Here is a 25,542-nt window from a genome sequence, read left to right on the forward strand (position 1 = left end):
AATCCAAATCCCGTTTGCTTAGGCTCAGCAGATTCCCTCCAGTTTTATATTCTTTGGGGGAAAAAAAAAATCTTGTGACACCATTCTCCAAATACTATGCTACCATCTCAAATGTAGAGAATGACTAGGAATAGTGTGCCCTACCAGAGGACCTGAGCCCTGCCAAAATTACCAGAGGAGACGCTGAATCAAGTGGCCTACCTGGTGTCCTGAAGAGAACCAGTTTCTTGGAGGAGAGGGAGGAAATCAGCATGCGACTGCTGATGAATCAATCTGTTTAGTTCATGTAGAAATAAACCCACTGGGTATGAAGACCTCCATTCAAAGTTCACCAAATGTTACTGTGCTTCTCTATATTAAAAGTAAAAATGTCAAACTCTAGAAAGACATTCTGTCATTGCTGCCTTTCTAACCAAGCTCAGATTCATCCCCTCCTCTCCATCTTTTGCTGCACCTCTTCAGAGTGGTATTGTACCTTGCCCGGACCATTGCAGTAGCCTCTAAACTGGCCCCTCTGACCTTAGTCTCATTTTTCACACTGCTGAAAAGTTAATCTTCCCAAAGTCCCGCTCTGATAATATTACTCCCCTGATCAAAAAACTTGAATCATTGCTTCCCATTGCCTGTTAACAGAATTAAGATCACTTAATCTTAATCCCAGATTGCTTAGTCTGGGATTCAAGGCAATTTTTCCTTTCCAATGTCGCTTCCTACATCACTCCAAGCAATCTGCAAGGCCCACCCCTCTCAGTACAGACTCCCTGCTTCTGAGCTTGCAGTTCCCCCACCTGGAGTACTGTCCTCTGCCCTCATTACATCTCCTCTTCAACCCTCTAAGACAAGATTCGATCCATGCTTAAAGGCTTAGAAGAGAAATTCCATCTTTTCTATAAAAAGTGCAAAGAGCAGTTCCCGGTTCATAAGCACACAATAAATATTATCTGTTATCATTGTTGTTACTGCCATGAAGTCGTTAATCTTCAAAGATGGAACCAACCCCTTCCTCTTACAGGATTTTTAATTTTAGCTCTCTTAAGATACACTTAATTACATGGTATTCCCTTTCATAGTTATTTAACTATATATTTCATCTTCTCTTAACAGACTGTAAGCTCCTTAAAAAGATCTGATTTCATTCATTTTTGTATCCTCCATGTCAGAATACAAGGCCTTAAACACAGATTTGAAGAAAAATGTTAAGTATTGCACTAGCCCACAGGGGGGCATGGTTGAGCTACTCTCAATGGTGGAGTCAGCCTACAATCAGTAATATTGTCTTTAGAACTGAAAGGCTTTTCTCCCTTGAAAGTGTATTTGTAAATCTGTTTAAAATAAGTATATATGCATTATGTGTGATTACAACTCTGTTCATGTTGACATGGAAAGGCAGGTGCAATACAGTGAATTTTAAAAAGGAATAAGCAAAATAGAATTTCTATGGTCTGATTTTTATAAAAATCTACCTGGGCTTCCCAGGTGGGGCTAATGATAAAAAAAACTCGCCCGCCAGTGCAGGAAATGGAAGAGACACGGGTTCGATCCCCAGGTTGGGAAGATCCCCTGGAGGAGGGCATGGCAACCCACTCCAGTATTCTTGCCTGGAGAATCCCATGGACAGAGGAGCCTGATGGGCTGCCGTTCATGAAGTCACAAAGAAATCAGACATGACAGAGCGACTTAGCATGCATGCAGCACATTCTTAAACATTCACGGGAAAAGTAAAAGTCTGGAAGAATATCCACCATGATGTTATGACCTGTTATCTCTAGCAGGGGAGGGGGAAAAAGAGGGCAGTAATATGGAGGTTTTTATTTTTATTTAGTACTTTTTTGGATTTTTAAAATAATCAATGCATATTAATTTTATAATTGAAAAATTAAAGCTATTTACTTTAGAAAAATATCCAAAGTGCTTCTCTCTCTTTTCATCTCATCTCCATCTCCATATTTGATGTATTTAAAAGTAAACACACAACTTTGAGAATTTTCTGATGTACTAAAGCAAAGATTTTCAAAATCTCTTGATACATTGCACCAGGGGTGTCTCAGTAATTTTTCATGGCACCCCTGAAATGAAAGAAATACCTAACAGTTAACACTTGTTAAATCGCTGAGTTCAAACAACTTACTAGTTATGTCCTAGTAATTTCATAGCCATTTAAAAGAATAATACGAATAGACTGAAAAAAATTAATTTCCTTCTTAAATGATCACAATCACTTATTCATGGACTGTGTACACCTACTGCACACGGGACAGCTTCTTAAACATTGGAATCGGATTGGACACTGCTCCCCTCGTTTCCTACTCCGCGCTGGTTCCATCTAATGACCGACTTTACCACTGCAGCCACCAAAAACCCAGCTCCGCAAAGATATGACATCATTAAAGGAATGCAGCACGATCTAATGTTGAAACTATGAACACCTTGAGCTAGTGGTTCTTGAGCATCCCACAGTATAGCTCTGTTTTCCTTTAAAATTTAAAATATCTCATAGCACCCTGCAAGTGCACTGCAGCACCTCAAGACACCGAAGGGCACAATTTGAGAATCGGTAGATTCACAAGATAAAGCTGGTTGTTTCCTGTGAGGCTGGTGGAAGGGGAAGAAACCTCATTAAATTTTCCTTGAAACTATTCCAACCTAATAGCTCAGTCAAAATTACTTTTGTTTTCTGTGAACCAAAGTCTTCTGGGAAGGAGAAAAGGATGGTGTGGGAAGCTGAGCTGACCTCCAGGCTCAGAGTTTCCACGTGTCCCCATTCCACCAAGTTCAGTTCAGTTGCTCAGTCATGTCCGACTCTTTGAGACCCCATGGACTGCAGCACGCCAGGCTTCCCCGTCCATCAACAACTCCCGGAGCTTGGTCAAACTCATGTCGATTGAGTTGGTGATACCATCTAACCATCTCATCCTCTGTCCTCCCCTTCTCCTCCTGCCTTCAATCTTTCCCAGCATCAGGGTCTTTTCCAATGAGTCAGTTCTTTGAATCTGGTGGCCAAAGTATTGGAGTTTCAGCTTCAGCATCAGTCCTTCCAATGAATATTCAGGACGGATTTCCTTTAGGATGGACTGGTTTGATCTCCTTGCAGTCCAAGGAACTCTCAAGAGACTTCTCCAACACCACAATTTAAAAGCTTCATTCCACCGAAGTCCTCTTCTAACTCTCTTCTCTCCAACTCAAAACTGAGTACCAAGAGCAGCCTCCAAAGCAGCATGTCCCTGGGAAACACCCAAATTCTTCTCCATGTTTTTCTGAGCCTGGATCTCCAAATATCCTACTAACTTTTCCATCTCTCTACCCAACTGTTTTGAGGCTTTGCAAAGATCTAAGGAGAACTTCTGTTGAGCCAGCCCTCGTCCCTTCCCAAATCAAAAAGGACTTTCTCCTGCCAGGAATCACCAGTTAGCTCCTGGGACCAAGCCCTCCAATCAAGTTCAAAACTGCTGCTATCCAAATCCACTTGACATGGGGACTAAGAAGAATTTTTTCTCTAAAGTTGAATGAATCCAATTTCACATCTTGATTTAATGAGATGATTGGTGATTCTCTATTATCAACTCAAATATAATTAAAATAAATCCCAAAGTCATCGCCCACTTGTGCGGAAGGAAGCTCTGTTCAGGGACTGCTTAAAGCACTTAATCTTACAGGTAGGTGGAAACAACCCAAATATCCATATATAACAACAAATGTAGCATATACATACAATGGAGTACTATTCAGTCTAAAAAGGAAGGAAATACAGACCCAGGCTACAACACGAATGGACCTTGAAAACATTACACTAAGTGAAATAAGCTAGATACAAAAGGACAATTATTGTATGATTCTACTTACATGATGTCCCTTGAGATTAAATTCATTGAAAATGGAATGGCGGTTGCCAAGGGCTAGAGTGGGGAGTGGGAATGGGAGTTATTGTTTAGTGGGTATGGAGTTTCAGTTTGGGAAGATGAAAAAGTTCTGGAGTTGGATAATAGTGATGGTTGTTGAACAATGTAAATGCCCTTAATGCCATTGAATTGTACACTTTAAAAACATTAAACTTTAAAATAGCTAAAGTAAATTTATGTTTAAAATTAGCTTTTTAAAAGTCATGGAGATGATTTTTATGGTAAGGGGAGCCTTTGATTTAACTGGAACCATGTCCCGGGGTTGGGAAGATCCACTGGAGAAGGAAATGTCAACCCACTCCAGTATTCTTGCCTGGAAAATCCCATGGACAGAGGAGTCTGGCAGGCTACAGTCCATGGGGTCGCAAAGAGTCGGACACAACTGAGTGACTAAGCACAGGCTATGTCCCTAAATGTCAGGCTTCCCAGGGGGCTCAGTGGTAAAGAAGCTGCCTAGCAATGCAGAAATCGCAGGAGATGAGGGTTCAATCCCTAGGTTGGAAAGATCCCCTGGAGGAGGAAATGGCAACCCAGTCTAGTATTCTTGCCAGAAAAATCCCCTGGACAGAGGAGCCTGGCTGGTTACAGTCCACAGGGTCGCCAAGAGTCGGACACGGCTGAACGACTGTGCACGCACGCACACCAATGTCCCCGTCAATGGAGAGCTTGCAGCAAACCTAGAGATGAGTCCATTTGGGTGATTTGGTGTGAAACACATACATGAAGTTTCAAAACCCTGTTCTAAAGAAAACAGTGTCTAAATAAGTGGACAAATAATAGAAACAGGGCTTCCACCTCTTCTAGCCCATCAGAAGGAAGAGTAAAATATTCCTAAGGAAATTCAAAATCTCCCCCAAATTTCCCAGCCCTTCAGGAACAAGTGTGAAATTCTCACTCATCTTCCATTCAAAGTTTGATGCCGCACTTCCCCTTTGCTATAAATCTGAGGCAAGTAGTGTCTGGAATAGCAGCCTGAAGAGAGGGGCAGATGCTCACTGACCTGGGTCCCAGAACCCAGTGTCCTGGGGGTGAGGCGACCTGTGAGCTGTGACCTGGCTGGACTGTGGGACTGATGTTGTTAACGGAACATGGTGCTCTGCTTGCTCTTTCCTTGCAGGCCTGGTCTCCTGATACATTTCCAAACTGTGTTCTGGGGTCAGCTGGGGTAATGCTGCATGATACATTCTGTAAAGGCTCAGAGAAGTCCTGCCGAAGAGAAATTTCAACTCCAGCTTTCTCACATCCTCACCCACTGATCATTTAAAAATGTCCCTAGCTCTTCCTCTTCTCTATTTTGCCACTGGTATCCAATCTCCAAACTTCAGAGTCTATTTTTTTTTTTTTAATTTCTCCTTTGGCCAATATATACCATCATTCCTCAAACTATAAATCTGGCTCCTCCTCTCCCATCAAAACTTCTTTTTTCCTATGCCTCCTGCCATCATGCTAGTTGAAATCCTATGATCATCCCACTTGACTATCCCCAAAGCCTCCTCGCTGGTCTCCACATCTTGTTTTCTTCTCTCTTAACAACCACCATCAGAAGAATGGTTCTAGGTCAGGTCAAAGTGCTGGGCACATCACAACTACACTTAGGAGCCCTCAATGGCTCCCAGGGCCAAACGGCTAAGGAAGGCCAGACCCCTCGGTGAGGTTCTCTCCGCTTTTCACTCCAACCTGTCCTCCTGGTCTCATCCTCCACCTAACATTCCAGTCAACTCAACTATTTACAGGCCTCAAGATTTCTTACCCAGCTGCCCATTTGCACTCTTCAATGAACTCTGAAGTCCAGCTCAGATACTAGAATCACTGTGAAATCACTGATCTTTTCTTTGCATTCTCCCAAACACTTCAATTGTTGGATCTCATAATACAATCAGCTTTGATTAGTGTCACATATCAAAACAATCAATAGTATATCCAACATGTTACACACTGAAGGACTACAAACAACTTTGAAGGTCCAACTGTCTTATTCATCTCTGTATTTTCCCTAACTGCCTAACACAAGGCTTTATACATAAAAACATTTAATAAATGTCTGTTGAATGACATTTAGCCCTGTTTCACACTATCAAATTCTTAAATCTCTACTATAGTCTTAAGCCAGCAATAGTCAATATTCTTTTTCCTGCATCCTGGACCTTTCTTCTGTTAAATCTTAGATGGGATCCCAATATATGTTTTACAGAAAGATTTCATATGTGTTTTTAGATAAAGAGTAAATAAAACACATCTCATTTTATAATGAGTGGTATTTTATATATATATATATATATATATATATATATATATATATATATATATGTGGCATCTCATTTTATAAGCATTTATTTTAAATTAAAATGTACAACATTTTAGCATTTCTCATTATTAAGTGAACTACTGAGAATAGTAGGCAGTTTTGATGAACATAAAATTTAAAGTAGAGGGTTTGCAATCAGTCATTTCTGGATCCAGCTTATTTCTGTATTTTGACTTGGTTTCACACAACTGAGACTATCCCAAGTCACACAGATAAGTCACAGTGTGCAACTTTATGCTAGTGGATCACTGATAGGGTAAAGAATTTCATTCGCCCTTTCCAGTGCCCTTTTAAGGCTGACGCAGTGCCTTAAGAGGCTAACACAGGAGGATAAAGAAAGTCTCCATAAAACCCAGAGAAGAGATTTTTAGAACTCCTCTCTGGATCCTGTCTGGAGTCACAACTGAACAGGAAGATTTTAAGTCTTAGCACTTACTAAAGTCATTAAATTTAAACTTGACCTTCGGTTTGAAACAAAAAAATAAAGTGCAAATACAACTTGTTATATCAGCAAGACATTAAAAAAGCCATTCACAGCAGTTAAGGACACAGACTCTGTTTTAAAACTAAGATATCCTATTTATCTATGCAGACTTTAAGCAACTTATTTGGCCTCAGTTGCCACATCTGTAAACTGGAAATAAACATAATTCTTCCCTCACAAGGTTGTGCAAAAAGAAGATGGGTCACACAAATTAATGCTTCAATGGTCCTGTGTGTTAAAACGTAGTACAAGAGAATCAGAATGTGCAATCTTAATGTTTTATCATATATAAAGCAGTTACTAAAACATTTATAAGATGTACAGAAAATAGCAACATCACAAAACCCACATACCCACCCAGGTTAAGAAAGAGAAAGATGACAGTTACTTTTGAAATGTCCAGTGTGCCCTTCCCACACCTTTTCTCCCCTACCAGGTAACTGTTACCTTTCCCACACTGTTTGGTTTTGTTTGTTTGTTTGTTTGTTTTCATTTTTAGCACTTACCCTGGCACTAGTATATGCCAGCAGAGAAGGCAATGGGAACCCACTCCAGTACTCTTGCCTGGAAAATCCCATGGATGGAGGAGCCTGGTAGGCTACAGTCCATGGGGTCTCTAAGAGTCAGGACACCACTGAGCGACTTCACTTTCACTTTCATGCATTGGAGAAGGAAATGGCAACCCACTCCAGTATTCTTGCCTGGAGAATCCCAGGGATGGGGGAGCCTGGTGGGCTGCCGTCTATGGGGTCACACAGAGTCAGACATGACTGAAGCGACTTAGCAGCAGTATATGCCAGGCTTTAGGTACGTTCCAAAATTTACTCCAACTTAACCATCATAAGCACTCCATGAAGTAGATAACATTTTCCTTCTTAAACGTGAGGACTGTGGGCCACAGAGATGCCGAGAAGTATCTTCAGCTGGAGGCACCCGGATTTGAACCCAGGAAGTGGGCTGCTGTTTCCTAGGTTTTAAGGGCTTCGCTGGTGGGTCAGATGGTAAAGATTCCGCCTGCAATGCAGGAGACCTGGGTTCAATCCCTGGGTCTGGAAGATACCCTGGAGCAAGAAATGGCAACCCACTCCAGTATTCTTGCCTGGAGAATCCTATGGACAGAGGAGCCTGGTGGGCTACAGTCCATGGGGTCACAAAGATGTGGACACGACTGATCGACTAACACAATCCCTGCTTCCTAGTGGGCCGCCGGAGTCCCTGTCCACCGACACAGCCAGGCTTGAGACACAGTTCGAAGCACACTCTCATGCTGCGTACTTGAATGAACATTTATTAAGCATACACCTGCCGAACATCACGCTGGGCTCTACAGCGCTTCAGTAAAAGCTGCTTCTCCGAGTGCAACTGCAGTTCCCCCGGTTCCTCCCTGCCCCCGGTCTCTAACCCCACCCCTCAACGTGCAGGGCCGCCTGAGGGACCCTGGGAGCCCAGAGTGGCCGTGAGGAAAGGCCAGCAGACCCAGATACTCCACCTTGGTGTTGCCCAGGGTGGTTCTCAACAACAATCAATCCCCAAGGAACCACGGGAAATTCCAAACTTCTCTGCCCCCACTCCCAGCCTCTTCCTCATCAAGGCTTCCTCCGAGAAGTGAACCACGTAGGAATCCTCAGGAATCCACAGCCTCTGCCAGCAAGAGGCCAGGCGCGGCTTCGTGAGTGACCCAGCCCACAAGGAAAGGCCTTGACTTGAGCGCATGTCACTCCCCTAATTACTCCCTGCGCTGGGAGTCCAACAATAACAGCGCATCTTTCACGGGCACCTCCCACCGTGAACTTGGGAACCTCGCATGCAGCCAAGCGCTAGGAAGTGCTAAAAGGGTCAGGGGCTGTGTGCGGCCAGCAGTCCCAGGCCCCTGGGGGAGAATCCCACTCGCTCTCTAGTCCAAAATCTGGGCCCCCAAAAAACTGCCTGAGCCCCAGCTGCCTCCAGGGCCTACTTCCTGAGGCTGGGAGGGTCACCATGGGTGGGGCCCTTAGAAGAGCCAGTGGGTCGCAGGGCAGCTGCCCCCAAGCTACCCAGGGGAAAAGGAGGTGGGGGGGCAGTAGGGGGACCAGGAGATGTTTCCTTGAGGGTCACATTCACTTAGCAGATGCTCCCAAGGCAAATGCTCTATACTCTGACCTTTTTTTCCCTTTCTTTCTTTCTTTTTTTTTTTTTAGTATTTACTAAATATGAGTCCTGGTAGACTCTGGGAAGTGGCTTGTATGGTTCTAGGATGTTATTAATAACAGCAAGTAAAAGAGCAAAGTTCCTTAAATTATCACAGTAGGGGCACACAATAATCTAATAATTTCAGATCATGATAAGAGCTTTGAAGAAATAAAATATCCTTGTTGTGTGAGGGTGGGCAGGGAAATGGATTTTGAAAGCAGAGATCTGAATAACCAGCAAGCAAAGCAAAGGCAAGAGATAATCACTCCAAGCAGAGGGAACATCAGTACAACTGTGAGGTCTCTGATTTAATGCTGATTGGGGGTTTAGGAAATGTTTTCTGAAAAATTAATGTTCTCTAAAGTCTAGTACAAGGTAGAGTTGAGTTCTTTAGAGTGCGAAGATCAAAGTGCTATATTGGAAAATTTGTTCTTGGCTCTAAGATGCAAAAAGAATGTGTGTGAATATATAAAGACCCTCACAAGGGTCTTTAAAGAAAGCCTTTCATGTCCTTTATCCTTTAAACTTTTATAACTTAGGTTGAAAGTGTGATACAATCTTTAACTTCTAACTCATGTATTGAGAGACCTTTTTCTCAGAACTAATGAAGGCTTCTGTTTTCTTAGGATGTAATTAACCTCCCTGTTCTAGAATTTGAAATAAGAATGCCCTGTACCTCTAAATGCAACTATGTAAAAAGTATGTGTGCACATGGCCTTAGGCAGTGGGAGATATAGGACAGGGGTAGGGTTGTTTTCAATATTCCTTTTGTTGTTGTTGTTAAGACTGGGGAGAAAAGAATACATTGTGCACCACTGTGCGGTCTTCTTGTCCTCGATGTTAATAAATGTGTTTTTCACTGTTGTTTATATCCCATTTCTAACATCACTACCATCTTACATCTGCTCCAAGCCGCAGAGTTGAAAAGTGCACGAGGTCTTTACCAACCCTTGTGCAGCGAGTGCGCCTGCTCATGTGCACCCTTCTTTCTCGCTCTAGACAGCATTTCTTGGGGAGCCCTCAGGCTCCCCCCGGCCATATTTCTCCCTAGGCGCTTATTAAAACCAGGTGCGCGGGAGGCGGGCCTTTTTGGCCAGAAAAGCCTTCTCTGGGCCCGAAGCTCCCCCTTCCGGTGTGTTTTCTAGAGGGAACGCTGAGCAAAGAGAAAGCAGGCAGCTGGTCCCGGGCGGGCAAGCGGGGGTGACCTTGTCGAGCCGGGCACGCGGCTTGGCCGGGCAAGGGCGAGGTGCACAAGGGCAGAGAGAGGCTGGGGGCGGGGAGGGGGGTAAAGAGCCGGTGACCCGGGACATTCCCGCCCCGTGCCACGCAGGCCCTCAGGCCTGGCGGAAGAGGAGCCGAGGGAAGCGGCACCGACCCCGCGCATTTGAACTTGAAAGCCGGGCTGGCGGCGGGCTCGGAGCAGACCGCCGCAGGAGCCGCCGGAGACCCCGACCCTCCCTCCCGGGGCTCCTCCGCAGCCCCGCGCCGGCTTCCAGAGTGTCCGCCGGATGCGCAGCGCTTACCCTCGGTGGCCGGTGTCGCTCGAGTCTCCTGAGACCGGGACGGCCCTTGTGGGGACCGGTCGTGAGTGACGCGGTGACCCGGGCCGCGAGGCGCACTGCGCGCCCGCCCAGGCCGCCGCAGCCCGGCGCCGGAGAGCCTGAGCTTCCGGGGGCGCGGGGCGGCCCGGCGCGGGGTCGCTGTGCGGTTCTCTGCCCGCGACTCGACCCGAGAGACTAGGGAGCCCGGCAAGGGGCTTAGCTTGAGAGCCTCGCCCCGCAACCTGAAGCTCGAATCCGGCCCAGCCTCTGAGAGGGCGTTGGCTACTTAGTTGGGTCAAAGATTGGCGTGCTGGCGCTTTGATCCGACTCTAAGTGTTCAGAGTAGGAGACAGGCCTCAGGAAAAAGAGGAGCGTTGTCAGGTCGCAAAAAGTTAAGGTGCAGAGAGGAACAGAGACCCCCAAAGATGTACTTCCGAATTTTGAGTGGCTATTTCCTATTCCTGGGACCAAACATCAGACCGGCCTGTTTTCTCATTTTCTCTAACTGCTGTTTTTTAAAGCCCAGTTACCAGGGTCTTGATAGCCTTTCAACCTGACAGCCTTCCTTTCTGAGGGATTGCATGAATTTTAAGTGACTTCAGGAAACAAACAGACAAGGTTAGAAAACCCAACCCATTCCAAATGTTTGCCTAACACCCTGGACTCTGTAAAAACCCCTCCAAAGTGGATCACTCCAGCACATCTTCTGGGCTTGGTGCCCTGTTTGATGGGAAAAAGTGTTCTCAGCCTTAACCCCAAGATCCTGTGACAATTAACAAGTAAACTCTAGAGAAGTTTCCAGATTAAAGCTACTCTAATGATTTCTGGCAGAATACCGCCTACACCAGTTTCTCAAATTTTGGTCCACAGACCACCTCCATTAGATTCCTGGGGGAATCCTTGTTGTATGTTCAGGATTTAGAGCTTACACTATAGCTGACAAGTTAGATTAAGAGCCATGAGCCCAGAAATTTGCATTTTTAACAGCTTGCCTTGTGAAATGTCTGCTCACTATAATTTGAGAATTACTAAACTTGGCTTTTATTTGACATTGCTAAAATGGTGCTTGTTTTCCCATCTGGAGCCCTCCCTCTCAGCAGTATTAAGCATTCTTTTTTTTCCCCCAAGTGTAGATTATGAAGTTTGTGTTCCAAACAAACTGTGCTTTATTTCCTTATTTCATGAATTTTTTAAACGAAATTATGCCAAAAGCATTACTTCCCACTGTATAGAGCTCTGAGCACATACTGATAATAAAGTAGATGGGTGATACTATGTGAGATTGTTGGATGGCATTACTAACTCAATGGACATGAGTTTGAGCAAATTCTGGGAGTTAGTGAAGGACAGGGAAGCCTGACATGCTGCAGTCCATGGGTTGCAAAAAGTTGGACACGACTTAGCCAGTGAACAACAACTAATGTTGGGCTCTTTGTCATTCTGAGCCACATATATTCTTGCTCTGTTGCTGGAGACTGAATGTTTTGTGATTTGACTCCTAACCACCACCACCCCCGCCCCCCTGCCCTCCACAAATTGATTTGTTGAGACCTAATCCCCAGTGTATCATGGCATCTGGTCCCATCCCTTCATAGCAAATAGATGGGGAAGAAACAGTGACAGGCTTTACTTTCTTGGGCTCCAAAATCACTGTAGATGGTGGCTGCAGCCATGAAATTAAAAGAGGCTTGCTCCTTGGAAGAAAAGTTATGACAAACCTAAACAGTGTATTAAAAAGCAGAGACATTACTTTGCCAACAAAGGTCTGTCTCATCAAAGCTATGGTGATTCCAGTAGTCATGTATGGAAGTGAGAGTTGGACCATAAAGTAAGCTGAGCACCAAAGAATTGATGCTTTTGAACTGTGATGTTGGAGAAAACTCTTGAGAGTCCCGATTGGACTGCAAGGAGATCCAACCAGTCCATCCTAAAGGAAATCAGTCCTGAATATTCACTGGAAGGACTGATGCTGAAGCTGAAACCCCAATACTTTGGCCACCAGATTCAAAGAACTGACTCATTTGAAAAGACCCTGATGCTGGAAAAGATTGAAGGCAGGAGAAGAAGGGGAGGACAGAGGATGAGATGGTTAGATAGTATCACCAACTCAATCGACATGAGTTTGACCAAGCTCCGGGAGTTAGTGATGGACGGGGAAGCTGGCATGCTGCAGTCCATGGGGTCTCAAAGAGTCAGACACAACTGAGTGACTGAACTGAACTGAAACCCCAGTGTAGGGTTCCCCCAGTGGCTCAGCTGTGAAGAATCCACCTGCAATGCATGAGATGCAGTCTGATCTCTTGATTGGGACAATACCCTGGAGAAGGAAATGGCAAGCCACTCCAGTATTCTTGCTGGGATAATCCCATGAACAAAGGAGCCTGGCAGGCTATAGTCCATAGGATCGCAAAAGAGTTGGACATGACTTACTGACTTAACAGCAATAACAACCCCCCCCCCCCCCCCACCAGTGCAGTGGTATTTGGAGGTGGGACCTTTGGTATTTGGATTTGGGGCCTTTGTAAAAGAGGCCCCAGAAAGCTTCTTCATCCATCCCGCTGTGTGAGAACACAGCTAGATGATGGCTGCCTATGAACCAGGAACTGGGCTCTCGCAAGACACAAAATCTGCCTGTGTCTTGATCTGGGAATTCCCAGCCCCCAGAACTGTGAGAAATTTGTGTTATTTATAAGCTACCCTGTCAATGGTGTTGTATTATACCAGCCCAAAGGGACTAAGACACCTGCCAGTTTTTCTTCTACTGCTTCACTCAGCCTCAATTAGCACAGCTTTTCTTGGGTAAAATGGAAGCAGAGTCTATGATCAAGATGGTTTCCAAACTGAACTGCACAACAAAAGCATCTATGGAGCTTTTAAAATACTGATGCACACAGAATCTCAGCAGTTCCAAACACATTGGTTTGCAGAACCTATTTCACAAAACATCCTGTGGGATTAATGAGCTATCAAAAATAGTACTATCAAAAGTAGCACTGAACTGAATTTGAGGAAATAAATGCATAAACAGAATATTTGCAACAAAAATACTCAAAACTCAGTTGCTAATAATATAAAGAAATTGGAAATAACCCAAATTTATCCAGCAGTAGAAAGTGGGTTAAATAAGTGATGGTACATTTATACGAAGGAATACAAGAGAACTATGAGTGTAGTTTAGAAACTATTTATTGGTTTGGAATGATATTCTTGATGAGTAAAGTGAAAAGTGCAACATGAACAATTGCTCCATTCTTGTTAAAAAAAAAGTAAAAAGTCTAGTGGTAACCAACAGAAGACCCAAGAAATCAAACTCCCAAGCTGATGATAGTGAGCTCTGAAAATCCTAATTTGCACTGCAGCACTGGGAAACAGAACATAGAACTGTAATTGGAAGTCTATTGAAGAAGTAAATTGATAACCTGTACAAGTCATTACAGCTGGGTGACTGTGTCCTACCCCAGCAAAATACTGGAGAGGCTAAATGCATTAAAAACAAAAGGATTAAATGAAAATTTAGATACAGCCCAAGCCCTGATCTCTAGTAGGTTGAAAGCCTGACATATATCTTCTAAAGAGGAGGTTGTAGAATTCTTCTCTGATGAATCTGGCCAGCCAAAAAGAAAAGAGGGACGTCCCTGGCAGTCCAGTGGTTAATGTGCTTTCCAACGCAGGACATGTGGGTTTGGCATGTAGGTTTGATCCCTGGTCGGGGAACTAAGATCCCGCATGCCTCATGGCCAGAACATAAAACAGGTGGATACGATAACAAATTCAATGAAGATTATTTTTTAATGGTCCACAACAAAACAACAAAGAGAAAAGATGCTGACACGACAGGCTTATGATCAGATCCATAAGATCACCCTGTGGTGAAGCCCATAGTTGACAAGCCCCATCCTCACAACTCCCAATTAGTTCTTTTTTTTTTTTGCCCCACTTGAATACCAAGAATCAGTTGCTGTTAGAAGAAAGATTCTAATGTTAAAGAGGTGGTAAGAACAAACAGAAAAGACAAAGGCTATTAAGGGAGAAGAAAACCAGTATTTTTTCATTAAAGTTCTCAGAGAAATAAAAGAATATATGCATCCATGAAACAAGAACAAGCTGTTTATAAAACACAAAGCAGAAATGAGAACAAAGCAGAATTCTTGGACATTAGCTATATGAAAAAAAAGGGCTCAGGGATAAAAGATATAGTTGACAATAAACGACAACATGTTTACCAAACTTGTTGGCAAGATACAGAGCCCACTGGGGGAAATTTTGTAATTTTAATAATTAATAAAATTAATGAAATAAATGAAATAAAATAAAAATTAATGAAATTTTAATAATTACATAAAAACTTCATGAGACAAACAGAAAATAATGTAATTCTTATTCCTAGGACAACTTAGAGTTGTGATTCAAAGGAAAAGTAATCTTCATACTTTTTATATTACATGGCTCAGCAGTGAATTGTGTGTTATCTAGTCATGATAACGTGAACACTAAATGTTGATCTAACCAAAGTTTTATGCTAGACCTGCATCAAGAAGATGAGGGTGTAAGTGTTGTGTACCAGGGTGGGCAGGTGAAGATGGACACTAAATGCTTATATGCCTTCGTGGAAATCAACAGAAAATGCCTAAAAAAGAAAACTCAAGAAGTGGCTTAGACATATGTGATAAAGGCCAAAGTAAACAACTGTAAGATTAAAAGTAGTTCCCCCCAAAAATAAATAAGAAAATTGAGGAGATGGAGTAGTTTGGGAACTGCTATTTTTTGTGGTAAGCCTTGGAGAACAATGTGGATATATAATTTGGTAAAAATAAAAACTAATTTTTAAGAAAGAAGACCAACACAGCTCTAAAGCTTCTCCAGATAGTCCTGAAAAGTCTGTTTCTACCTCCTGGTTTTCTCCAATCAAACCTACTTTTTCCCAAGCAGTAGTTTTCTGCAGGACTCCTCTGTGATTCTCTGCCATTATATACACATTTTCATAAAAATAGGCTTTTGTGAGCTAGCCTGGGAACTTAACCATTGCTTATATTACTTCTCTGGAGACATGTATTTCAAGTTCAAACCAAACAACTTCCAAAAGTCCTTTCAGAACTTCTCCTGTTTGTTAATTGGGGACTGTATTTTCCATTCCCGTAAGACTTTACATACAACACAGCTGAAAAGACATTTGAAAAATCATAGAATGTTGCGATTACATCTGACACTGTGCCAGCTGGTACAATCAGTGAGTGATGTGGCTACTGGAAAAAAGAAGGGTCAGTGAGAGTCATCAGGAGAGACTTCATCAAAGAGTCTCAATTCAAGCTAAACCTGCAAAGATGGATTGTACACAGTTTAAATGGTGGCATCAATCAGGATTTTGTGTGTAAGTGACCGACACTCAGACCAAACTAGCTAAGCCTGAAATGGAATTTTTTGGCTCACCTAGCTAGGATATCCCGAGGGGTCTGGCCTCAGGCAAAGATTGATCCTATTTCCAAAAGAGTTGCTAAGCTCTCTCCATCTCCCATTGTTCTCCTCTACAGCTTCAGTCTCACTTTCCAGCTTTGCAGCATGGGGTGCTGATGAGGTGGGTGAGTAACTCTATTGGCTATATATCAGAATCTCAGGGGAAAACGCCGATTGGCCCTCAGTGGGTCCAGGTGAATGGATACTGTGATTGGCCAGACCTGAGTTAGCTGCCAGAAAAGGGAAGATGGGGAATAAACTGCTGGGCTGCCAAAAATAATACCTATTACATCCAGTATAATTGTACACACCAAATATGTTCTAGTGGAGATTTATTAGAACCTGGGCCAGTTGGCAGTGTAAGTAAAAATGTCTCATAAATGCTGAAGCACCATGAAATGTTGGTTGTGAGTCAGTACTAAATGTAAGTCTACATTGGCCCTGCCCAGCCAAGCTGCAATTACTCCTAGATGCTCAGCTCTCTGAATGTTTTAAGTTTTTCTTTCCTCCTAGCAGATTCATTTGTCACAGTTTCCCCGGGTATTGGCCTCTTTCTTCTAACAGAGTCTGCTTCCAACTGCAGTGAAAAATTTGTTCATGTCGTTTTTCAAAGGAAGTCAGGAGGAAAAAAAAAAAATCCACAGTTGGAATAGTTCGAAACTGAAAACATAATGGATGTATGTTCGTGTAATCAGATTGTTCTCAGCATCTTTCACTCTACCGTTTCTCTAATCTATTGAGTCACTTTCTTGGCCTTGTTGCGCCAGTCCTCAAATAAGCCAAAAATATTTTGCTGATACTAGCTGCAATTTATTGAGTGATAGGATATTTGTAATGTATTTTGAGACTGAGCTTATAGCCCTGAAGATGAGACAATTAATTAGTAGAGAAATATTTTTGCCATCTTGAAAAAGCAAACCAGATTAATTAACGGTCTGTATTGGAATTTCCAATTTTTATAGGCCTACTTTAGACGTCTGATTTTTAATTAGGTGTGAGGTGTTCCTTGACTGCTGACAATATGAAGTAGGCTGATGCCTAAATGTGCTTCTGATAAAGCTCTCATTGATTTCAACACTTGAATACCTAATGCTGCATTGAGCTTTGTATTTGAAGATAGTACGGATGAATGCTAACTACTCTGAGTCTGAGTTTTCCTAAAAAGTACTTTGAGACTGAGCCAGATCTTGGTATTTTCTCTCTAATGGATTAAGCCAGATCTCGGTATTATTCTTTCTAATGGATACTAGTAAAATCTTAGGACAGTCCTTCACTTCATTTGCACAAAATTACCAAAACAAGACATTAGTAGATGATTACCCAAGGCCATTCTCGGCCAACTATTTTCCTTGCCAGCTTCCCATGACAGAGACTGGAAATTGCAAGTATTCACTTTCCCAGCCTCCTGTACAGCTAGTGATGGCCATGTGATCCAGATCGGGTCTGTAGCAATGAAAAGAGAGATGACTGGGGGATTTGAGAGAAAGGTTTTCTTAGCTCAGTGACAGACAAGATGCATAGGTAGAGAGACTTTTTATTTCCATCCTTTCTGCTTCCTTCTTGTTTAGGCACCTTGAGAAGGTAATGCCAAGAGTTCCAGCAGCCATTGATGACCACTGCTGAGTATGAAAGTGAGAAAAAGCTTAAGTCACAGGAGATATCATTAAGCCACTACACCCATTGGAATGGCCTACTTTTACATTTGATACAAAGTGAGATTAATCATCTACATTTCAGTCATTTGGCATTCTGTCACTTTCAACCAAAGGCATGCTTTATCTTTAACTGATTCAAAGATATGAATTATTTACCCAGTGCTCATTCAGTGTTCTCCCCTTTTTGACCATACCCAGATTTTTATTTGGGTATCCAGCCTTCTGTGTGTCCCATGTGGTGGAAGTAGAAATAGATTCTGCCCCTGTTTACTGGGGTGATCAGTGGTTGGCTTAAGTTCAGTCAATAAATTCCACTCCCCTGGCATTGAATGGAGATTGATTCAAGGGTTAGCTGCAATTTACGTCATCCAACAAAAGTGAACCCTCGGATCTTGCTCGGAATACTGAAAAAGAAATGCTCTCTTCCCTTCTCAACTACTCACATATGAAGCCTAGAATGCTATAGCCATTTTGCCATCATGATGAAAATCAGCCTTTGGAAGAAGTACACGCTTTAGAAGGCAGAACAGAAAAACAGAAAAAAAAAAGCTAACCCATCATCAAGGAGCTGGATCACTGTAGTTTTGGACTCGCCATTACATGAGTTCATAAATCTCCTTTATTAAAGTCAGTTTGAGTTGGATTCTCTGTTCTTTGCAACTTCAGAAAGCATTCTGATTTGATATACTTTCTCTCTGGACTGTTAGGCGACAGGCAAAGAGGAAAACCAAATGGCAATCTTTTTAGAGGCAAAGTAAAAACTTCTCTGTAAATGAGCCATCTGAGCTAGGTGTGCACATGGTCATCCATCTTTTTCTTCCCTCATCAAAGATATATATATATAAAAGAAGTATTTCTTCCCTCATTAAAGATATGTATATATATATAAAAGATGTATTGAACTGCCTCGTGTGCCATGCTCTGGCACTTACTCTTTTGGGCTTTAGATGAGTTACTTAACCTGTCTGTGCCTTGGTTTCTATATGTCCAAAATGGAAACCATAATAGTATCTGGCCTAAGATTAAATGAGATAATACGTGTAAAGTGCCTCTCCAGGGCCTGTTCATAGTAAACACTCGGTAGATGCTAAGTATTATGATCATCAGGATCCCAGGTCAGTTAGGGATTATGCTAGAGAGGACCCATGTCTCCTATCAGATCTTCCAAATGATGTCTGTACAAGACACTATCTGGTAGTTGAAGAGCTCATGCCTCTTCTCTTGGTCAAAAGAGAATAAAATAAGATGGCTGCAGAGCTCCAAGCCCTTCAACTCCTTAGCTCACAGACAGATCTGTTACTCAGAGGTTCCTGCCTTTCAGAAGGGCCTGGAGCACTGACTCTCACCCTCCATGAAAGGAGGTGAAGGATACCCCAATCCTCTCACCCCAGGAATCCAGAACTAGCCCTGGTCAGGGCAGCACAACAGCCTGTGGTGGGGGGAAATCTCACCCTGGAAGGTGTCTGTACTTGGCGATTGCCCACCTCACCCCAGTCCCCCGGGGAGAGACCTGGATGGGTTTAGTAAGCCCGGAGGGAAAGGGAGAAACCCAGAGACTGAGAAGCAGCCTTCGTAATCAGGGTTCATGGAACGGCTGCATAGTGATTTCATCCCTGGCCAAAGATGCCATAAAAAAGAGAAATATTCAGTGATCACCATTTCACATCGCTGTAAAAGACCGAGAATTGGGGCCCAGAAAGCTCGGCTTCCAGCAACATTCTGCTTTGACAGGACCTTAAAATGCCTTCTGGAGTCAAGACAGGGAGAAAAATTCTTAAGGTAACTGAGTGCGGCACATAACTGAGTATGAAGAATTCACTCTAACTGCCAAAAAGGAGTACGGCCAAGGCTCCTAAGGAAAGGGGGGAAAAGTGAAAAAGAAAGCAGAAACATTATGATAAGAAGAGAAGGGATGTTCATTTTCAAACAGGAGATAAGATATGGATTAAAGTTCATCCTCAGAATAATGTAGCAAGAAACTTTATAGCCAAACTGACTCCAACCGGAAAGGTCCCTGTTTCTCGGATCTCTTTGAATTATAGGGAAAACTAATTGGATCTTCATGTTTACCACGGAGGAAACCAAGTGTTACTCGGGATGTAAATCCTGAAGGTACTTTAAAAAAACAACATTGACCTTTACAAACCTCTCAACTTATAGATCTGTAAGGAGAAAAAAAAAAAATGGATTTCCTGACCTTTGACTGGCTTCTAGTCATTTTTTTTTTCTCCACACAGGGGCCCCCAAACCCCTCACTCTCTTCCTGGTGTTAATTTTCTGACTGTGCCCTGTGTCCCTGGTCAGACCCAGGGGAAGGGGACGGGCCCATTCTCCATCGGGTCCAGGTAAGGGGCGACTCCACCACTCAAGGACCCTGGGTGAAGCCTGCCGCCTCTCAGCATCCTCCACTGTGTCTAGAAGCTGGCTCGTTTCTTCATCAGTCCCATGACAATGAGACGAGCCACCACAATGCTTGAGCACCTACTGTGTGCTGGGTGCTGCAGCATGACATGATCAGACACTGTCTTAATTAATTAATCCTCACAACAACTCCGTGAGTCTCGACCTCTAACTGGCTACATGTGTCTCTCTTGTTTCACAGATCAGGAAAACCCCCATCCCCTCACCGTTTCCTCTCTCCTGCTTCCCCCTTTCTTCAGCCCACCTTCCCTGTGAGCCGATAGGTAAGATAAATGGGGGACAGAGCCATCTGAACTCACACTTCTGGCTGGTGGAGTTGTAGAGCTGAGGAAACTGGGTCCTGGAGACGGAGGCCCCCCAAGTTCCTGAGATGCAGGGCCAGGAGCCCCCAGGCCAACGTCATTCCGCCGCCCCACACAGCATTTTTTCATTCACTGAAGTCTGGCCCCGGAGGCCACGGTGACTCACCATTCTTCCGTGTGAAGTAATTCCCTGTGAGATATCCGGCATCTTTAGCATCAGAGTCTACAGCAGGAAGAGAGGGGAACTTGGAGGTTATTGCAGGACTGGAGGGGCAGAGGAACAAATGGGCACACCAGAGGGAATGTTAGGATCCTGGGGCTAAGTGATTGTCGACATGACTCTATCCCTAATCTTCAAGCAAAGATGGCCCTTCTCATAGTAGGCAAGAGCTAGGCAGTGTGATCTGAGATAGGCCTGCCTCAGGGGCCTGTTCAGGGCCCCACATCTTTACTATTTGCCACTCAAATGGTATAGCAATGTCTCCTGATTTTAAGTCATTTACTTATCATTATGAAGATTTTTGTCATATGTGTGAACCATCTGCAATACAACTTGCTTAAGAGTGTAAATCAATGTTTAAAAACATCAATAGATACATTTTAGGGGAAACTTTCTGTCAATCAGTACAGTAAGCAGAGAGTCAGTATCATTTGTCATAAATTTGTAGCATAATAGTAACTACAATGAAAACAAAGCAAGGTTATGAGAATCTTGCTGTTTAGTTGCCTGTGAAAGGTTCTGAGCCTGAGTTTTGTTCTCTCTTTGTTATGAAGAGAGATTACCAAGTGTTAGGTGTTAAACAAGGGGCCAAATGGAAATTATCTCCTTGACTTAAACCAGGATTGACAGGAAGTTAAATGCTGTTGAACATCACCTAAATCATCTTGAGACCTGCCAGTGGTCTTCATCTCAGACATTACGGGATTCTGAGAGCCCCTTCCATGTTTCTCTGAAAAGCAACAACAGTTATACGTAAGAAGGAACAACCACTGAAGACCTATTATCCAACTGTGAGTTGGGGTGATTCACTCATCTGAGCCTCAGTTTTCCTCATCTGCAAAATGGGAAAGTTGGACCAGATAATATCCTTCAGTCTTTTCCAGTTCTGGATCCTACTTCCTCTATAACCTCAGAAAATAAACATCAGATCCAGACACAGGACAGCTTGGGCGTAATGGGCAGCCAAATGGTCATTTGAAAGGTGATAGAGAATGAGTGAGCAGTTCTGAACACTGGAGATAAAAGTCACCCTCTTCCAAGCCTTACCCAGGGCCACCAAAATAACATGTGCATCCCAAGAATACTCAAATGGTGAAAGTGTAAAACTCTGATCTTTTCATATTCAACACCTAGATTTCCAAGATAGATTGTCTAATTTACAGTAAGAAAATTGGACTTTATTTTCCTTTAAAAAGAAAGTATCTACTCTCTTATATGGAGCATCCTGAGTAGGCAGGTTTCTGTCTGACCGAGAGGTGTTTTCAATCTGTGGTTAAGAACTTGGCCTGAATTCCATGACTTCATAAGGGTATGACTTGGACAAGTAAGTCTCCATCTTAAAGAGGGCATTAGTAATGATACCGACTTGTGATATCCACTTGTCATGAGTTGGATGAGAAAATACATGTATAGTGTTTGGCATAGTATCTAGCAAACAGTAAACGTATAAACAACAATATTAGCTGTTAGTGTTTTCTGCACATCTCATTGGCCCTTCTACTTGCTATCCCAACAAAGCCTCTCCTCTTTTCTCTCTCTCTCCCTCTGCCCCACTCTAGTTCTTTCTTCCTGTCTTAATGATCACCTTCCTCATGCTCCGGCTGGTATCTCTTCATACGTCTGTCTCCATGCCCTTTGTCAGACACAGTCAGCACCCAGTAAATCTGTTCAATTGTGTAGAGGCTCCTCTGAAAATAGTGGAAGCAGCCTTTAGCTGAAAACAGGAAGGATTTTACAGGAACATTTTTACACTGCCTTCATACTGACTGCCAAAAAAAAAAAAAAACACCTAACCCAAAATTGTGTTATATATGAGGAATATTTGTGCAGCATGTGCCATCTTTATGGACTCAGTTGAAACAATTCCTAGTTCACTAAATTAAGATGAGTTAAAGAACATAATCTCTCACTTCTGTTTCATTTCACCCCAGGATAAGGAAGAAAAGAGGATGCAAGTTTCCCAACTGTCCTGGTTTTCTTCTTGGATTCATCTAAGTGTGTTTACAAAATATACACAGTGGATTCCTTAGTAACACACACATGATTAGCCCTTTCTGATATCTGAAAGATATATGAATTGCTGAGCTGCTGATGAGAAAGATCCATGAATAGTTTTTTTTTTATTGGTTTAGTAAGATTATTTCCAGTCAACAATTCCCTCGTTTAGTGACAGAAGATAGATTTGTTTTCCATAAAAGTGAAATGCCAGACTTTTGAATCACTCCAAATAAAAAGCATTCCCTTAAAGAGTCACTTGCTATCATTTGTTTTATAGCAAAAAATAAAAGTCAAGATAGAAACTATTATCACAGAATGGCATGCTGAAGAGGCACTAGCAATGATAAGAACACAAACAGTTCTCAGTCCTTCACTAAATTTCCAACTACTGCTGAAGGATACACTGTGCCTCGTTGGAAACAAATAAACAAACATAAGCCAACTTGCCCTCATTTGTTTCCATCAGCTCACTAAGAATTGCTGCCTCTTGCTTGGACAGCACTTTAGAGTAGAAAATGCTCTCTTGTCTAACTTTTATTTGGTCTTCAGAACATCCCTGGGAGGCAAATAGAGTGGTAAGAAAGGTAACATCAGAAACCACCCAAATGTCCACCAGTTGATGAATGGATAAAGAAACTATGGTATATCCATACAATGGAATATTATTGGACAATAAAAAGGAATGAAGTACTGATGTGTGCTATACCCTAGATGAATCTTGACATTAGACTAACTGAAAGAAGTCAGTCACAATGGACCATATATCATATGATTCCACTTATACAAGATGTCAAAAGCAGGCAAATCTATAGAGACAGAAAGTAGATGTGTCGTTGCCTAAGGATAAGTAAGCATAGTAGGGTTGGAGTATGAGGTGGCCAAAGGGGGAGGAGTCTCTTTTCTGGGTAGTGAAATGTTCCGAAATTGATTCTGATGACCATTGCACAACTCTGTGACTATGCTAAAAGCCAGTGAATTTTAAACATCAAATAGGCAAATTGTGTGGTTTATTGTATGTGATAAAGTTTTTTTAAAAAAAGAGAGAGAGAGAGATGACACTGTGGAGTCTGCTTTTGGCATTAATGTGGCTTCCATCTCAGGCTTGCCACTTAGGTACTATGTGACCCAGCCACTTACCCACTTTATGAACCACAGCTGACCTGTCTCAGAAGTAGTCATACCCCCATTGCAGGGGGGCATGGGGGCTCCAGTCAAGGCCCACCGGGTGCCTGGACAGTACTGCACGTGGACTGTGATCATTCTGTTGGTGAGATAACTGAAGCTCAGGAGATAAAGAGCCTTGGTAATGGATAGAAATTGGGTCTGACTGGCCTTCTGACACATAGCACTAATGTGCCTTCTTCATGTTTGAGGCAGAAAAGAAAATCAGAAAGAATTTCAGATTCAAAAGCAGAAGAACTAGGCACTTATTCCCTGTCATCTTTTGGCCCTGTGCTGGCAATGAGGGCTTAGTAGAGAGCTAAGTAGATGTGGTCCCTCTCCTAATGGAGTTTACAGAGTAGCAATTAGGAGAACCAGAACTACTTCCCTCTTCCATGCAAGTTGCTTAAGTTTTTTCTTAAGGTTCAGTACCTACAAGTGTCAGGTGAACATACTAGTCATGCATAATCTATAAGAATGGTGTGACCATTTAATCAGACTATCTATTTAAAAAGTACTCAATGCAGTCTGACACACAATAAACACTAAAAAACAAAAAACACTAGTATTACTATTTTATTTACTATTATCACCTGGAGTAGTATTGCATCTGTGACTTGAGGACCATCTATTCAATTTCTCTCAGCTTATTTCCTTATTTATGAACTGGAGATATTAATGGTTATCTCTAGCTTTTTATGCAAGCCAGATAAGAAAAATTATGTAAAAAGCACTTTTGATGTGGGATTATGATTTTCATTCCATGAACATAGCCCCACTCAGAACCTCGAGTGAACCAAATGTTGCTTTGTTTTCCCTCTAACGGCAAGCCCTTCTAAATTACAGCCCTGGGAAATCGAGATGCTAGTAAATTATTCGGGCCATCCCCTGGCCTGGGGGACTTAGGGTTAGGGTTCAGGTAGTAAGTCCTAGAGTAAATGGACGTGTAGCCAAGCTGCAGATTGATGAGGGCTGAAAGGAGCTAGTTATTTGATCCCCAGGAAATGTTTCTGTGCGGAGGTCACTGTTGCCAGCTTTTGAATCAATAACGCAGCACCTTTCAGACCAGAAAGTTCAGCTCTATTTATCAAGTCAAGAGAAGTGAGAGAAGCAACAAGCATGATGAAAGCAGGGCACTAGCTAAGCCTACAATGATTCCAATGTGAGATGGAAGGACACAGGCAGAGTGATTTCCGCTTTCCAGGGGCCTCCTCAGGTTTCTGGGGTCTTCCTTCAAGATCTCCACCACTTCCTCACCTCTCCAGACAAATTGATCAGCAGACGATTCATTCTGTAAACCTTTATGGAACATGTACCTAGGAGCTAGGAACTGTTCTAGGCGCAGAGACTCTTCATTCATGTATTCATTCAAGCATGAACATTGAGCACTGACTCTGTGCCGGCATGCGTGCATGTTAAATCACTTCAGTCATGTCGGACTCTTTGCGACCCTACGGACTACCACCCTTCAATCTCCTCTGTTCATGGGATTCTCCAGGCAAGAATACTGGAGTGGGTTGCCATGCCCTCCTCCAGGAGATCGTCCCGACCCAGGGATGGGATCGAACCCACGCCTCTTACGTCTCCCGCATTTAGGTGGGTTCTTTACCACTAGCACCAGCTCTCTGAAAAATGGAACGTGGCTGAGACATGGCCCCTCACAGAGCTTCCCGTCTAGGAGGGAAGAGAAGTGAGCAGCAATTACGGAGGAAAAACAGCGTAGGGACTTTCAGAAGATGGACTTTATTCTTGAAACATCTCTACAAAATTTGAAGTTTTTACAATAAATATGTAATAATTGATAATCAAAAGAAAAGAATAAAGCTGTCTTCTCTCAGTCTTTAAAGAAAAAGGAATCTATTGTTTGCAAAGCAAGGTGCTGCCTGTGGGTGATTAAGACAAGTACCCTGTCTCTGTGAGGCGAGCAGAAGTAACGCAG

The 25,542-nt window shown here is 42.9% G+C and overlaps 1 protein-coding gene and 1 non-coding gene across 3 annotated transcripts in view; one reads left to right on the plus strand and one right to left on the minus strand.

Annotated features, from left to right (window-relative positions):
* The window catches only part of LOC122697767, a 200,956-nt gene extending 180,645 nt beyond the window's left edge, over window positions 1-20,311 (minus strand). Inside the window, exon 1 of one of the 2 annotated variants that reach the window (XM_043908759.1) lies at window positions 20,224-20,311. The gene's annotated coding sequence lies outside the window, so the exon portion shown is untranslated. Of the gene's footprint in view, window positions 1-10,377; window positions 10,682-20,223 lie in introns of those variants that run through there. The other variant, XM_043908767.1, reaches the window with a different exon arrangement.
* Window positions 6,484-6,606, plus strand: LOC122703764. The gene has a single exon (XR_006343600.1). It is a non-coding gene; the product is annotated as a small nucleolar RNA SNORA26 (small nucleolar RNA).
* Window positions 20,312-25,542: the final 5,231 nt, after the last annotated feature.

Source organism: Cervus elaphus, chromosome 1 (genome assembly GCF_910594005.1).
Source record: "Cervus elaphus chromosome 1, mCerEla1.1, whole genome shotgun sequence".
NCBI lineage: Eukaryota > Metazoa > Chordata > Mammalia > Artiodactyla > Cervidae > Cervus > Cervus elaphus.